Source organism: Mesocricetus auratus, unplaced genomic scaffold, assembly GCF_017639785.1.
Source record: "Mesocricetus auratus isolate SY011 unplaced genomic scaffold, BCM_Maur_2.0 Super-Scaffold_100023, whole genome shotgun sequence".
In the NCBI taxonomy this organism is placed as follows: domain Eukaryota; kingdom Metazoa; phylum Chordata; class Mammalia; order Rodentia; family Cricetidae; genus Mesocricetus; species Mesocricetus auratus.
Window position 1 is genome coordinate 21122851 of NW_024429204.1, and position 17142 is coordinate 21139992.

Consider the following 17142-nt stretch of genomic DNA (forward strand, 5'->3'; position numbering starts at 1 on the left):
TGTTGGGAGGGAAGAATCCAGGAGAGTTGCTGCCCTCTGGCAGAGTGGCAGAAGACAGCAGGGTAGTGGGAACAGCCACAAACTCAACAGACACAGGGTTTATATAGGGCTTCCAGGGTGGGGATTGGTCAGATTTCAATGCTGAGCTCAGACTGGCTAGAGCTCTGCTGGAGGATTGGTTAGTTTTCTGCACAGGGTTAGGGTCAGATTTGGCTCTGGTTTCAGGGCCAAAGTGTGTTTCTTTCTCTGGTCCTTTTTAGCCTTTTTGCTCCAACTTTAGGGCCAGGGTGCATTTCTTTCATTGACTCTGATCCCAGGGACAAAGTGTGTTCCTTTGGCACTGGTTTCAGGGTCAGGGTAATTTCTTTTGTTATGATTCCAGGGACAAAGTGTGTTTCTTTGGCTCTGCTCAGGGTGTGTTTCTTTGGCTGGCCCCTTTTCCCTACAATGATCAAATGCTACCTTGTGCAATTATGTGTAACAATTACCTAAATTATCCTATTATTAATAGAAACCCGGGAGTCAGATATGGAGCTGACTTGATCAGAGAAGCAGTGGCGAATGACCAGTGACCTCTTTTTGCCCTCCTTGATCAAAAGGCCCTTGACTCTTTCAAACCCCTCCTTACTACTTCCTGTGCCTCACTATGTGTCCTGGGTCCTCCAAAACCTCCATGGCTAATTCTGGTCAGCTAGTAGCTTGCTCTGCCCTCTGATTCGAGGTAAACTTTATTGGCAGACTCTGGAGTGTCAGGGTGCAATCAACATATCTCAACATTTATGTGATAACTTCTTATATGAGAGGCTGGTCCTAGAGTGCGGGACTAAATGATAGTGGGAACTTAGTCCACCTTATATCCCATTTATTTCCCAGTACCTAGCCAGACCTGGCACCAAAGCAGATTCTCATAAATAAATGAATAATAAATAAATATAAATATAAAAAATAAATAAAAACTTCAGAAGTTCTCTCTGCACCCCCCCTTTACAGGGAAGAATGTAGTTTCTCAGATATGAAACCAGTTTTGGAAAGATTAAAAAAAGAAACAAGAAGCCAATTTAGTTTTAAACACAACCAGCTAAGGTAGGGCAGATGTTCAGTGGTACAAGCCTGCTTAGCATGCAGAAGGTGCTGGGTATAATGGACAGAACTGCAATAAGAGAAAAAAAATAAAACCTTTAAGAGGTCTAGAAATAAACATAATGGTGATGTTCTTGCCTAGTATGCATGAGGCTCTGGGTTCAATCCCAGGTACTGGGAAAAAGAAAAAAATATATATATATATATATAAAACAAAGAAAATGAATGAATTGGGGTTTGCAATTACATCTCTTTAAAGAGGTCCTATTCACCAGGTATTCAAATAACAACCTTTTCCAATAAGCAGGACAAGCTCAGATGGATGCACCATTGTATTTATTTAATTCTAATGCAACATTTTACTGCTAACCAGAACAGTCTAGCACAATAGTCACTGTAACTGGTTTCCTGGGTAAGTCTCTGTATTTCATTTTTTGGACCTATAATTTTTCATCTCTTCAACTTACTAACTGTATAATCTAAAGAAAACTGTTTCCCCATCTGCAAAATGAGGGTTTAAAAAAATCTGCCTCACAGGGGTGTCCTAAGGTTTCAGTGACATCATTTATCAAAGAAGACATGTAGCACCCTCTTCACAGTTGGCAGACAAAAAGCATTCTCTGTCCGTGCCCAAGCCCCTATGGTTATGGGCTCCTCAACAAACGTCAACGTGATAATAACTGTATGACATAATGACATTTTCCAGACCCGAGAAGAGTTGCTGAATCTTAATTATAGCCACTTCTAAAAATATCTAAGACCTCTTGCTTAATCTGACTTTGACCTTGACATATTTCAATACTGACTGTGTTTGGAGGCTCACTTGTATTCTTGAGTAGCATTCACTGAACAGCTTTGGCTGAGCAGTATATTGTTGCTACTCAAAACATGGCTGCTTTCCCTTTGAGTAGCCTTCAGTTCATGTGTGCAAATGCAATTTGTAACTGAGAAGATCAACATGAATAAAGACAGACGGTGGTGTGCCATCAACAAGAAATCATGCACAATAACATAATAATAACAACAACCCTTTTTGTTGTTCTTGTTTTTGTTGAGATAGGGCTTCTCTGTAGCTTTGGAGCCTGTTCTGGAACTTGCTCTGTAGACCGGGCTGGCCTTGAACTCACAGAGATCCACCTGTCTTTGCCTCCTGAGTGTTGGCATTAAAAGCATGGGCCACCACTGCCTGGCCTGCACAAAAACTCTTAATGATTAATAAACCCAATTAACTTAACGAACTATATACTGTGGCAGGATCCAAAGCATCACCTGTTTAAGCAGAACAACCTTTGAAACCGTTGCCCTTTGGGTATCTTCTTGATAAAAGAAAGTAACATAATGAGGAACTGGGTTATCCTGGTTCCAAAGATCAATTCATTACAAATCAGTAAATCCTTAAAGTATTACTTTACTAGAAATTCCTTGAGGGCAAGAATGACGTATTAATTTTGGGAGTCACAATTATCTGAACACATTAAAGTGTTTAATTTTTAAAATTATGTGAATGGTGTGTGTGTGTGTGTGTGTGTGTGCACATGTGGGTGCAGTACCTGTGGAGGCCAGTAGGGGCATCACATCATATTCCCCTGGCACAGCAATTAACTAGCAGTCACATATCACCAGAAATGATTCCTGGAACTGAAGTCAGTTCCTCTACAAGAGCAATATACTCTCTCTTAACCACTGAGCCATTCTCTCACCCTATATCTGGACATATTAAACTAATGATCATCTTCAAGAATCTTATGTTAAACAGCTTTTTGTTACTATAACAAATGCATGAGGTAATCAATTTATGATGAAAAGCTTCTTGTAACTCACAGTTTAGGAGGCTCTAGTCATGATTGATTGGCTACATTACTTATCACAGTAGGAGCATGTGAGGGAGAAAACCTACTTCATGAGACAGAGGGGGAGGGGCTGGTGCCCTCACAATCCCCTTTGAGGGCAGGTCCCAATGACCTAAAGATCTCCCACCGGGCCCCACCTCTTAAAGACTCTGTGTCTGAGTAGCCCCAACCCCGGGAACCACACCTTTAGCACAGGGCCTTTAAAAGACATTTAAGAACAAAAATAAAGTATTCAAGTTAAAAGCAAGAATCAGGAAAGCCCGAAAACACAAGCAAACTTTTCTTTGCCAAAGATTTCCTATTTCTTAACATCAATTTCTATACAAAACATGCTTGCGTTTGTTTAGAAATAGACAACACTTCAGGAGCTAGCCGGCACTCCTGAAAACACAAAGCAACACTGCTGGGCGCCCGGTGGGGAGCAGGTGGAGTGATGGGAGAGAGAGTGAGCTCATAGGTCGTGCAGAAACGGCTTGTGCGAGATGAAGTGGGCCCGTCTGGAGATATCTGGGTGGTTGCTGTTCTTGCTCCTTGGGAAAAGGTGAACTACACTGCCCATCAACAGAGCCAGTAACAAACACAAGTGCTAGTGGCGTGTGCCTCCTTCCTTTAAGAAAACCGACCACTGTATGAGTCTCTGGGACTCCCAGAGCTGCATCCTAGCCCGGGCAGAAGAGCAGCACCTGCAGAATGGAGACCCACATCTGACTGGACGGGTCCTGCGTGTTGATTTCTCATCAGTAACCTATCTGCTAGGTCATGATCAGAGGCTCCGACGTTTGGCTCCACCGCAGCCTCAGGAAAGGGAGAAGGGCTGAGTTAATGATTGATAATGCCTACCTGAGGAAGCTTCTGAGTATCTATGGAGGGTGGCAAGCCCTGAGAGCATGGGGCATCTACAACCTTCCCCGTATCCTCTTCCCCGTTGGAGGCTGTAGCCATTCACATGCCTTACATTAAAATGGCAAATGTGCCAGGCGTTGGTGGCGCACGCCTTTAATCTCAGCACTTGGGAGGCAGAGGCAGGCGGATCTCTGTGAGTTCGAGGCCAGCCTGGTCTACAAGAGCTAGTTCCAGGACAGCCTCCAAAGCCACAGAGAAACCCTGTCTCGAAAAACCAAAAATAAATAAATAAATAAAATAAAATGGCAAATGTAAGGAAATTTGTTTCTCTAAATTCTGTGGACTGTTCTAGAAAATCATGGAACTTGAGATGGAGCCCTGAGAACCCCAACTTGTTGTCACCTTGTGAGAACCACCATCTGGCGTCTTGTGGAACCAAGCCTTTTGAATAGTATCCGATGCTGACTACAGAGAAACAGTGTAACCACAGAACTGAAGGGAAACCCCTCTAGTTAGTATCCACAGCAGAGTTGCACAGTGTGGGGAAAACAGCCACATGTTTTGGAAACTAGAAGTGTATAGGAAAGGAGGGTTGTTTGGTTTTCCTCTACAGAAGGAGCAGATGAACTTGAAACGCTGGCAAGCCTACGATTTCTATCTAAGGCACACAAACGTCTAGATAAGACACAGCTCCTCGCTCAAGGAGCCCATGCTTTTGTTGGGATAAGGGGTGTAGAAGCTGGGTTCAGTGCGTGACGTAAAAGGTGATGCTGTCTTCTGGAACTTGCCGTCTCCTGAAGCCTGTCCCAAAGTGTTCATAGTAAGGGCCCAACAAACATTGTTTAGACATTGTGTCAATGTCAGCGGTCATGGGGACAAACATAGAATGAATGATCAATACATGGTATTGCCCACTGGCGCAATTAGAAAGGGGTTAGAAGTCACATAGGTGAGGCAGTTTGGGTTGTACCTGACACTGTTGCAAAGATGTAGCCAAGTGAATGCGCAGACGACATCGGAAATAATGTTGACCTTTGTCACACTAATACTGTGAGTGTGTGTGTGTGTGTGTGTGTGTGTGAGAGAGAGAGAGAGAGAGAGAGAGAGAGAGAGAGAGAGAGAGAGCACTTTACATCCAAACCCCTTATATAACGGGGAAGGCAATTTGCACAGTCATGTCCACATGGGAAGCGACACACCCAGGAGTGCTCTTAGCCCTCTTGACTCCCCACACTTAGGCATCTCCCCCCCCCCTCGACCCCACCCCCCACCCCACTGCTCTGTGCTGCTTTGCTGGAGAATACTGTGAATAAAGGCTGGGCAAGCAAGATGGAGCCTGACTGGCCTGAGTGAAAGGCTTGGCCGTTACAGACACCGCATAGCAGTGCCAACACTACAGCTCACAGGGTAGACTTGCCTGGCATGTACTGACTGTAGGGAAAAGGGACCAGTCAAAGAAACACACCCTGAGCAGAGCCAAAGAAACACACTTTGGCCCTGCAACCAGAACCAAAGAAATGTACCCTGACCCTAAAACCAGTGCCAAAGGAACACACTTTGTCCCTGGAATCAGAGTCAGTGAAAGAAATGTACCCTGGCCCTAAAATTGGAGCCAAAAGGCTAAAAAGGACCAGAGAAAGAAACACACTTTGGCCCTGAAACCAGAGCCAAATCTGACCCTAATCCTGTGTAAAAAAAGTAACCAATCCCGGAGCAGAGCTCTAGCCAATCTGAGCTCAGCACTGAAATTGGACCAATCCCTACCCTGGAAAAACTTCCCCAACCCCAGGAACCCCTATATAAACCCTGTGTATGTTCAGCTTGGCTGGTCCAGCTGTCTTCCAATAAACACCTTTGGATGAGCTTCGGGGTGAAGATCTTCTTTTGCGGCTGCGACAGAGCAAAGGCGACCCTGGGCAGAGCAGAGCAGAGCGAGCAGAGGCGACCCTGGGCAGAGCAGAGCAGAGCAGAGCGAGCAGCGCTGTAACACTTGCCCGGGAAACCTTCCTTGGCAGAGCGGAGTTGTTACACTCTGCTCCCGCCCGGCTCCCTGCTCTCCGCTCGGCTCTCCAGGAGCAGAGCTGAACTGTAGCAACTTCGCCCGAGAAACCTCCTGCGGAGCAAAACTGCTACACTAGGCGAACATCCCCAGCTGGAAGACCCTGTCCTGCCGGAGCGGAGCTGACACACCGGAGAAGCCTTTCTCTGAGGCAAGGCTGTAAGCTGCCAAGCTTACTGCAACCTGTGGTGGTCCTTGGCTCCCGAGCTCCAGGATACCTTTCTACCTGAGCTGTGTAACACTCAGTATCCTTGGCTCCCGAGCTCCAGGATACCTTTTGTAGGGAAAAGGGACCAGTCAAAGAAACACACCCTGAGCAGAGCCAAAGAAACACACTTTGGCCCTGCAACCAGAACCAAAGAAATGTACCCTGACCCTAAAACCAGTGCCAAAGGAACACACTTTGTCCCTGGAATCAGAGTCAGTGAAAGAAATGTACCCTGGCCCTAAAATTGGAGCCAAAAGGCTAAAAAGGACCAGAGAAAGAAACACACTTTGGCCCTGAAACCAGAGCCAAATCTGACCCTAATCCTGTGTAAAAAAGTAACCAATCCCGGAGCAGAGCTCTAGCCAATCTGAGCTCAGCACTGAAATCGGACCAATCCCTACCCTGGAAAAACTTCCCCAACCCCAGGAACCCCTATATAAACCCTGTGTATGTTCAGCTTGGCTGGTCCAGCTGTCTTCCAATAAACACCTTTGGATGAGCTTCGGGTGAAGATCTTCTTTTGCGGCGGCCACAGAGCAAGCAGAGGCGACCCTGGGCAGAGCAGAGCAGAGCAGAGCAGAGCAGAGCAGAGCGAGCAGCGCTGTAACACTTGCCCAGGAAACCTTCCTTGGCAGAGCGGAGTTGTTACACTCTGCTCCCGGCTCCCTGCTCTCTGCTCTCCGCTCTCCAGGAGCAGAGCTGAACTGTAGCAACTTCGCCCGAGAAACCTCCTGCGGAGCAAAACTGCTACACTAGGCGAACATCCCCAGCTGGAAGACCCTGTCCTGCCGGAGCGGAGCTGACACACCGGAGAAGCCTTTCTCTGAGGCAAGGCTGTAAGCTGCCAAGCTTACTGCAACCTGTGGTGGTCCTTGGCTCCCGAGCTCCAGGATACCTTTCTACCTGAGCTGTGTAACACTCAGTATCCTTGGCTCCCGAGCTCCAGGATACCTTTCCACCTGAGCTGTGTAACACTGGGTATTCTGTGACTCCCGAGTGCCAGAATACCTGACCCACTCACTCCTGTTCCATCCTGTCCTGACCCATCCCGACGAAACGCTTACATTTGGTGCCGAAACCCGGGATAGGCTCTCCTGGTGCCTGTGCTCCCTTTCATGGTCTGAGCCGCACTGGGATCCTATCCCTCATCTTCAGTCTACCCGTGACTTGGATAGGCTCTCCTGGTGCCTGTGCTCCCCTTCGTGGTCTGAGCCGCACTGGGACCCTATCTCTCATCTCCAGTTGGCCTGCAGCAGACTCGCCTTCCAGCTCACCAATCGCTTGACACTACATCCACCATCAACGATTGGGTAAGTCTCCCCTTCAGTTCCCTAAGTCAGGGATACTTGTAGAGACGGAGGTACCCCAGCCAAGGCCCTTAAGGCTACAGCTGACCCTCCTCACCTTACCCCAGCCTACCACCCTTGAAATTGCAATCCTGCAGTTTCCTTAGGCCCCACCGGGTCATTGCGTCCCTTCCTGACCTCCTCCCTTGGAGCTGGCTGTCGTTGCACAGCTCCTCTAGGCCCTTGCGGCTTCTACGATTCCAATCCTGACCCTTTCCTTTGGATGAGACCCTTTTAGAGCTCGGTTTCCGTCTCACGCCTTCTGGCCTCTAGAAAAGCCCTGGTACCAGGCGCCGAGTCTCTTCTGGCTTAGCCGGGCTAAGCCTGACCCCCGTTGAGTTGGGTGACGACCCTCTGAACGGCTTGGTCCTCTTTCGGTGGTCCTCCCTGAGTCCTGGGGACGCCCTTGACTACAGGCCGCAGTGACCTTTTCCTTCTCATCCATGGGAACCGTGTCATCCGTACCCTCCCATTCCCCCTTGGGATGCCTCCTAGAAAACCTCAAGTCTCTACACCTGACACCTGAACTAAAGGGTTCTAAACTTATTCGCTTTTGCAATAAAATTTGGCCTAAATACCATTTAGATAATCAGTCCAAATGGCCACGTAATGGCACCCTCGATCCCAATATTATTCGGGACCTTTACAACTACTGTGAGCGATTGGAGAAATGGAAGGAGATTTTCTATGTCCAGGCTTTCTCTCTGCTACGCTCCAAGCCTTCTCTCTGTGCCTCATGCTCTCCCACTCAACTCCTTTTGGCTAGGAAGTCTGAACAAGATGATCCCTCTACTACTTTTGATCCAGCCAATGAGCCTTCTCCCCGTCGAACAAAACCCTCAGCTCCTCCTCTTGTGCTGGCCCCTCCGATTTCCCTTCCTCCCTCTTCAGTGACAAGTCACCCTAGTCAGCATTCACTGGCACCCTCCTTCAGCTCACCACCAACAGTCCCTAGTCCTCCCACTACTCGGTCCCGCTCCACTAAGGGACCACCCCTTTACCTCCCCAACCTAAACCAGCTCCAGTTCTCCCCTTGCGAGAGGTTGCTGGGGTGGATGGCTTAGTCAAAGTTCATGTCCCCTTCTCATTGACTGAACTCTCCCAAATAGACAAAAGGTTGGGATCCTATAGTGCCAACCCTTCCACCTTTATTAAAGAATTCCAGTATATTACCCAGTCCTATAACCTTACCTTCCGTGATGTTTACATGATTCTTACCAACAATCTCCTCCCTGAGGAACGCAGGCGAGTTTGGGAACAGGCTAGAATCTATGCAGATGACATCCATCAAACTGATGATACCTACCCAGTTGGATCTATGGCAGTTCCTGACCAGGAACCTGACTGGGATTACAATACCCCAGGGGGCATTCTAGCTAGGAAGCGGTTTTTAACTTGTCTCCTGGCTGGTCTCCGTAAGGCTGCTCTTAAAGCAGTAAATTATGAAAGGATCCAAAGGGTCATCCAGGACAAGGATGAAAACCCATCCCAATTCCTAGACCGTCTTACAAAGGCCCTCTTACAATACACCAATGTGGATCCTGAGACTCAAGATGGAAACCAACTCCTTATGACCTACTTTTTTTCCCAAAGTTACCCTGATATTAGGGCCAAACTCAGACGTCTAGAAAAGGGCCCCTTAACTCCACAGTCAGAAGCCCTAAATGTGGCATTCAAGGTGTACCATGGAAGGGATGAAAAGGCCCAAAAACAAAAATACCTGATGATGGCTAAAAGCTCTTGGCCAGCCAAAACAAAAGCCCAGGCTCCCAAAGGACAAAGGCTCCTACGTCCTTGTTTCAAATGCGGTCAGGAAGGCCACTGGGCCCGGGCCTGTCCAAACCCTCGTAAACCACCAGGACCATGTCCAAGGTGCGATCAAGAGGGACACTGGAGCATTGATTGCCCCCATGTTCCTGACAGCATGGGGACATCAATCCCAGATCGCCCTTCAACTGACCTCCTTGGCCTGGCCATTGATGACTGACGATGGGGCCCGGGCTCCCTTGGCCTGACCACCGCCATCTCCGACAGGGAGCCTCGGGTAGTTATCATAGTATCAGGGAGGCCTATCTCCTTCCTCCTGGACACTGGAGCCACTTTTTCAGTCTTGACAAATTTTTGGGGACCAACCACTCTTTCTTGTTCCTCTATTGTCGGAGTAGGAGGACAGCCCTATCAGGCCCAACAAACCCCACCACTTAACTGTATCTTTAAGGGTATCCCCTTACTCATTCCTTCCTAGTGATACCAACCTGTCCCATCCCATTGCTGGGAAGGGACCTTTTAGCCAAAGTGGGAGCCTCCATTTCTTTTGCTCCTCCTATCCGTTTGGCCTCAGGTTTGCCAGCTGTTCCCCTTCTCCTCCTCCTACAAACCACACAGTCTAACACACTTCTTCCCTTACCATCCTCTCAGGTATATCCTCAGGTATGGGACACCCAAAATCCCTCTATAGCCAAACATCACACCCCTCTAATCATCCGACTACAAAACCCTGCCAAATATATAACTAAGGCTCAATACCCACTTTCACTCCAAAGTCTCAGGGGACTCAAACCTCTCATCTCTGACCTCCTGAGAAAAAGTCTTCTTTGCCCCACTTCTTCCCCCTTCAACACCCCCATACTTGCAGTCAAAAAACCTAATGGAACCTACCGCCTGGTTCAGGATCTCCGACTTATTAACTCAGCAGTAGTGCCCCTTCATCCTGTAGTTCCCAATCCTTATACTCTACTCTCCACCATCCCTTCAAAAACTTCTCATTTCTCTGTCCTTGATCTCAAGGATGCCTTCTTTTCTATTCCTCTGGACCCCCAGTCACAAAATATCTTTGCCTTTACTTGGACTGACCCAGACACTCACATTTCTACACAACTTACTTGGACAGTCCTACCTCAAGGGTTCCGGGACAGCCCCCATTTATTCGGTCAGGCCCTAGCCTCTGATTTATTCTCTTTGTCTCTCCCAAAATCCAAGTTGATACAGTACGTAGATGACCTTCTCCTTTGTAGTCCATCCCTAGAAATAAGCCAGGCCGACACCTCTACTTTGTTAAATTTTCTATGTAGCCGAGGATATAGGGTATCACCCTCTAAGGTCCAGCTGTCCATTCCTCAGGTAACTTACCTAGGACTAACTATTACTCCAACTCATAAGGCTATTACCCTAGATAGAAAAACCTAATACAATCACTTACAGTCCCCACCACAAAGGATGAAATCTTATCCTTCCTAGGAATGGCCAGCTTCTTACGTTCTTGGATTCCTTCCTTCTCCCTTCTTGCTCGCCCTCTGTATCAGGCAGCCCTTGGCCCATCACATGAGCCTCTCCTTGCACCTGTTACCAAGCCATTTCGTCAGCTTCAACAGGCCCTCCTACAGGCTCCAGCCTTACACCTTCCAGACTTAACGCGTCCCTTCTCTCTCTATGTTACTGAGAAAGAGGGATATGCCCTCGGGGTCCTGGGTCACCAACTGGGACCTTCCTTTGCACCAGTCGCATACTTATCAAAAAAATTAGACCACACTATCCAAGGTTGGGCACCTTGTCTGCGGGCTCTGGCTGCAGCTGAACTCCTCATACGAGAATCAAAGAAGTTAACCTTTGGGTCTCCTACTACTGTCCTCTCTCCTCACCACCTGTCCCATCTTCTAACATATAAGGGTCTCCAAACATTACCCCCTCCAGAGTTCTCTCCCTTCAGGTAGCATTAGTAGAGGATACAACACTTACCTTTCAGCCATGCCCACCTCTTAATATTTCAAATCTTCTCCCCCAACCAGTCTCAAAATACTCCCCATCTCACTCTTACATTGAGACCCTAGAAGAGTTACTACCTCATCCTACACATATACATGAGGGAGCTCTACCCCAAGCCACCTATACATGGTATACGGATGGCAGCTCCTTCCTAAACCTGTCATACCATCTCTTATTTCAAACCTTAATCTCTACATACAAGCTATTAAATAATGTCTTGCCTAACCGCTTTGAAGAATGCTGGTTGTGCGTCCCTCCTGGGTCAAACTCACAACCACCCTTTGTGGCCTCACCCATTGTCTTAACAGATTTTCCCACTTTGCCACTTCTAAACTGCTCTGAGCCAAACATTACTACCACCCCTTATCTCTCCCACATCTCTCTCTTCGGTATCTCAGACTGCTTTAGCTCAGCAGGAACACACCTTGTGGGCATTCTAGATTCTAAAGACTGCAACAATACCATAACGCTTAATACTACCACACAGCCCCTATGTCCAAATATTCACAATGCGTCGATTCTCTGTGGCACACAGGTATACCACTGCCTGCCTGCCAGTTGGTCTGGGACATGTACCCTGGTGTTCCTCTTCCCTAAATTAGGAGTGATACCTGGTGAAGAGCCCCTACCAATTCCCATCACTCAGTTTATAGCAGGACGACATGACAAGCGAGCAATTCAGATCGTACCCCTCCTGGCAGCTCTGGGCATAACTGCAGGTGTGGCCACAGGAACAGCAGGATTAACCATTTCCCTAACGATGTACCATAGGCTTTCCTCACAATTCATCCAGGATTTCCAACAGGTAGCTCAAACCATCCTCACCCTTCAGGGTCAGATAGACTCCCTATCTGCTGTAGTACTACAAAATCGGAGAGGACTAGATTTACTAACAGCAGAAAGAGGTGGACTTTGCCTCTTTCTCGGGGAAGAATGTTGCTTTTATGTTAACCAGTCAGGAATAGTAAAGGATAAAATTCAACAACTTCAAACAGACCTTCAAAAATATAAAAAACAACTTGATAGCTCTGGCCAGTGGATCACTAATAATCCAATATGGAACTGGATGCTACCTTTTCTAACTCCTCTTCTCTCTGTTTTCTTAATTCTACTAGTGGCACCCTGTCTTATAAATTTTTTGTCTAGATTCCCTCAACAACAAGTTGAAAAAATTTCTAACCAAACTTTCAACCAGTTGTTATTACAGGGTTATCAGCCCCTAGCTAAGGAACCAGAAAGCTACAACACCTGGACACATCTGGACAAAGATGAAGATTGCCCCATGAACCTCGACGCCCCCATTCAGCAGGAAGTAGTCTAATGATAACACCGCCCCTTTTCCAAACCCCAGTTTTATTAAACAAAAAAGGGGGGAATGTAGGGAAAAGGGACCAGTCAAAGAAACACACCCTGAGCAGAGCCAAAGAAACACACTTTGGCCCTGCAACCAGAACCAAAGAAATGTACCCTGACCCTAAAACCAGTGCCAAAGGAACACACTTTGTCCCTGGAATCAGAGTCAGTGAAAGAAATGTACCCTGGCCCTAAAATTGGAGCCAAAAGGCTAAAAAGGACCAGAGAAAGAAACACACTTTGGCCCTGAAACCAGAGCCAAATCTGACCCTAATCCTGTGTAAAAAAGTAACCAATCCCGGAGCAGAGCTCTAGCCAATCTGAGCTCAGCACTGAAATCGGACCAATCCCTACCCTGGAAAAACTTCCCCAACCCCAGGAACCCCTATATAAACCCTGTGTATGTTCAGCTTGGCTGGTCCAGCTGTCTTCCAATAAACACCTTTGGATGAGCTTCGGGTGAAGATCTTCTTTTGCGGCGGCCACAGAGCAAGCAGAGGCGACCCTGGGCAGAGCAGAGCAGAGCAGAGCAGAGCAGAGCAGAGCGAGCAGCGCTGTAACACTTGCCCAGGAAACCTTCCTTGGCAGAGCGGAGTTGTTACACTCTGCTCCCGGCTCCCTGCTCTCTGCTCTCCGCTCTCCAGGAGCAGAGCTGAACTGTAGCAACTTCGCCCGAGAAACCTCCTGCGGAGCAAAACTGCTACACTAGGCGAACATCCCCAGCTGGAAGACCCTGTCCTGCCGGAGCGGAGCTGACACACCGGAGAAGCCTTTCTCTGAGGCAAGGCTGTAAGCTGCCAAGCTTACTGCAACCTGTGGTGGTCCTTGGCTCCCGAGCTCCAGGATACCTTTCTACCTGAGCTGTGTAACACTCAGTATCCTTGGCTCCCGAGCTCCAGGATACCTTTCCACCTGAGCTGTGTAACACTGGGTATTCTGTGACTCCCGAGTGCCAGAATACCTGACCCACTCACTCCTGTTCCATCCTGTCCTGACCCATCCCGACGAAACGCTTACACCTTTCTACCTGAGCTGTGTAACACTCAGTATCCTTGGCTCCCGAGCTCCAGGATACCTTTCCACCTGAGCTGTGTAACACTGGGTATTCTGTGACTCCCGAGTGCCAGAATACCTGACCCACTCACTCCTGTTCCATCCTGTCCTGACCCATCCCGACGAAACGCTTACATTTGGTGCCGAAACCCGGGATAGGCTCTCCTGGTGCCTGTGCTCCCTTTCATGGTCTGAGCCGCACTGGGATCCTATCCCTCATCTTCAGTCTACCCGTGACTTGGATAGGCTCTCCTGGTGCCTGTGCTCCCCTTCGTGGTCTGAGCCGCACTGGGACCCTATCTCTCATCTCCAGTTGGCCTGCAGCAGACTCGCCTTCCAGCTCACCAATCGCTTGACACTACATCCACCATCAACGATTGGGTAAGTCTCCCCTTCAGCTCCCTAAGTCAGGGATACTTGTAGAGACGGAGGTACCCCAGCCAAGGCCCTTAAGGCTACAGCTGACCCTCCTCACCTTACCCCAGCCTACCACCCTTGAAATTGCAATCCTGCAGTTTCCTTAGGCCCCACCGGGTCATTGCGTCCCTTCCTGACCTCCTCCCTTGGAGCTGGCTGTCGTTGCACAGCTCCTCTAGGCCCTTGCGGCTTCTACGATTCCAATCCTGACCCTTTCCTTTGGATGAGACCCTTTTAGAGCTCGGTTTCCGTCTACGCCTTCTGGCCTCTAGAAAAGCCCTGGTACCAGGCGCCGAGTCTCTTCTGGCTTAGCCGGGCTAAGCCTGACCCCGTTGAGTTGGGTGACGACCCTCTGAACGGCTTGGTCCTCTTTCGGTGGTCCTCCCTGAGTCCTGGGGACGCCCTTGACTACAGGCTGCAGTGACCTTTTCCTTCTCATCCATGGGAACCGTGTCATCCGTACCCTCCCATTCCCCCTTGGGATGCCTCCTAGAAAACCTCAAGTCTCTACACCTGACACCTGAACTAAAGGGTTCTAAACTTATTCGCTTTTGCAATAAAATTTGGCCTAAATACCATTTAGATAATCAGTCCAAATGGCCACGTAATGGCACCCTCGATCCCAATATTATTCGGGACCTTTACAACTACTGTGAGCGATTGGAGAAATGGAAGGAGATTTTCTATGTCCAGGCTTTCTCTCTGCTACGCTCCAAGCCTTCTCTCTGTGCCTCATGCTCTCCCACTCAACTTCTTTTGGCTAGGAAGTCTGAACAAGATGATCCCTCTACTACTTTTGATCCAGCCAATGAGCCTTCTCCCCGTCGAACAAAACCCTCAGCTCCCCCTCTTGTGCTGGCCCCTCCGATTTCCCTTCCTCCCTCTTCAGTGACAAGTCACCCTAGTCAGCATTCACTGGCACCCTCCTTCAGCTCACCACCAACAGTCCCTAGTCCTCCCACTACTCGGTCCCGCTCCACTAAGGGACCACCCCCTTTACCTCCCCAACCTAAACCAGCTCCAGTTCTCCCCTTGCGAGAGGTTGCTGGGGTGGATGCCTTAGTCAAAGTTCATGTCCCCTTCTCATTGACTGAACTCTCCCAAATAGACAAAAGGTTGGGATCCTATAGTGCCAACCCTTCCACCTTTATTAAAGAATTCCAGTATATTACCCAGTTCTATAACCTTACCTTCCATGATGTTTATATGATTCTTACCAACAATCTCCTCCCTGAGGAACGCAGGCGAGTTTGGGAACAGGCTAGAATCTATGCAGATGACATCTATCAAACTGATGATACCTACCCAGTTGGATCTATGGCAGTTCCTGACCAGGAGCCTGACTGGGATTACAATACCCCAGGGGGCATCCTAGCTAGGAAGCGGTTTTTAACTTGTCTCCTGGCTGGTCTCCGTAAGGCTGCTCTTAAAGCAGTAAATTATGAAAGGATCCAAAGGGTCATCCAGGACAAGGATGAAAACCCATCCCAATTCCTAGACCGTCTTACAAAGGCCCTCTTACAATACACCAATGTGGATCCTGAGACTCAAGATGGAAACAAACTCCTTATGACCTACTTTTTTTCCCAAAGTTACCCTGATATTAGGGCCAAACTCAGACGTCTAGAAAAGGGCCCCTTAACTCCACAGTCAGAAGCCCTAAATGTGGCATTCAAGGTGTACCATGGAAGGGATGAAAAGGCCCAAAAACAAAAATACCTGATGATGGCTAAAAGCTCTTGGCCAGCCAAAACGAAAGCCCAGGCTCCCAAAGGACAAAGGCTCCTACGTCCTTGTTTCAAATGCGGTCAGGAAGGCCACTGGGCCCGGGCCTGTCCAAACCCTCGTAAACCACCAGGACCATGTCCAAGGTGCGATCAAGAGGGACACTGGAGCATTGATTGCCCCCATGTTCCTGACAGCATGGGGACATCAATCCCAGATCGCCCTTCAACTGACCTCCTTGGCCTGGCCATTGATGACTGACGATGGGGCCCGGGCTCCCTTGGCCTGACCACCGCCATCTCCGACAGGGAGCCTCGGGTAGTTATCATAGTATCAGGGAGGCCTATCTCCTTCCTCCTGGACACTGGAGCCACTTTTTCAGTCTTGACAAATTTTTGGGGACCAACCACTCTTTCTTGTTCCTCTATTGTCGGAGTAGGAGGACAGCCCTATCAGGCCCAACAAACCCCACCACTTAACTGTATCTTTAAGGGTATCCCCCTTACTCATTCCTTCCTAGTGATACCAACCTGTCCCATCCCATTGCTGGGAAGGGACCTTTTAGCCAAAGTGGGAGCCTCCATTTCTTTTGCTCCTCCTGTCCGTTTGGCCTCAGGTTTGCCAGCTGTTCCCCTTCTCCTCCTCCTACAAACCACACAGTCTAACACACTTCTTCCCTTACCATCCTCTCAGGTATATCCTCAGGTATGGGACACCCAAAATCCCTCTATAGCCAAACATCACACCCCTCTAATCATCCGACTACAAAACCCTGCCAAATATATAACTAAGGCTCAATACCCACTTTCACTCCAAAGTCTCAGGGGACTCAAACCTCTCATCTCTGACCTCCTGAGAAAAAGTCTTCTTTGCCCCACTTCTTCCCCCTTCAACACCCCCATACTTGCAGTCAAAAAACCTAATGGAACCTACCGCCTGGTTCAGGATCTCCGACTTATTAACTCAGCAGTAGTGCCCCTTCATCCTATAGTTCCCAATCCTTATACTCTACTCTCCACCATCCCTTCAAAAACTTCTCATTTCTCTGTCCTTGATCTCAAGGATGCCTTCTTTTCTATTCCTCTAGACCCCCAGTCACAAAATATCTTTGCCTTTACTTGGACTGACCCAGACACTCACATTTCTACACAACTTACTTGGACAGTCCTACCTCAAGGGTTCCGGGACAGCCCCCATTTATTCGGTCAGGCCCTAGCCTCTGATTTATTCTCTTTGTCTCTCCCAAAATCCAAGTTGATACAGTACGTAGATGACCTTCTCCTTTGTAGTCCATCCCTAGAAATAAGCCAGGCCGACACATCTACTTTGTTAAATTTTCTATGTAGCCGAGGATATAGGGTATCACCCTCTAAGGTCCAGCTGTCCATTCCTCAGGTAACTTACCTAGGACTAACTATTACTCCAACTCATAAGGCTATTACCCTA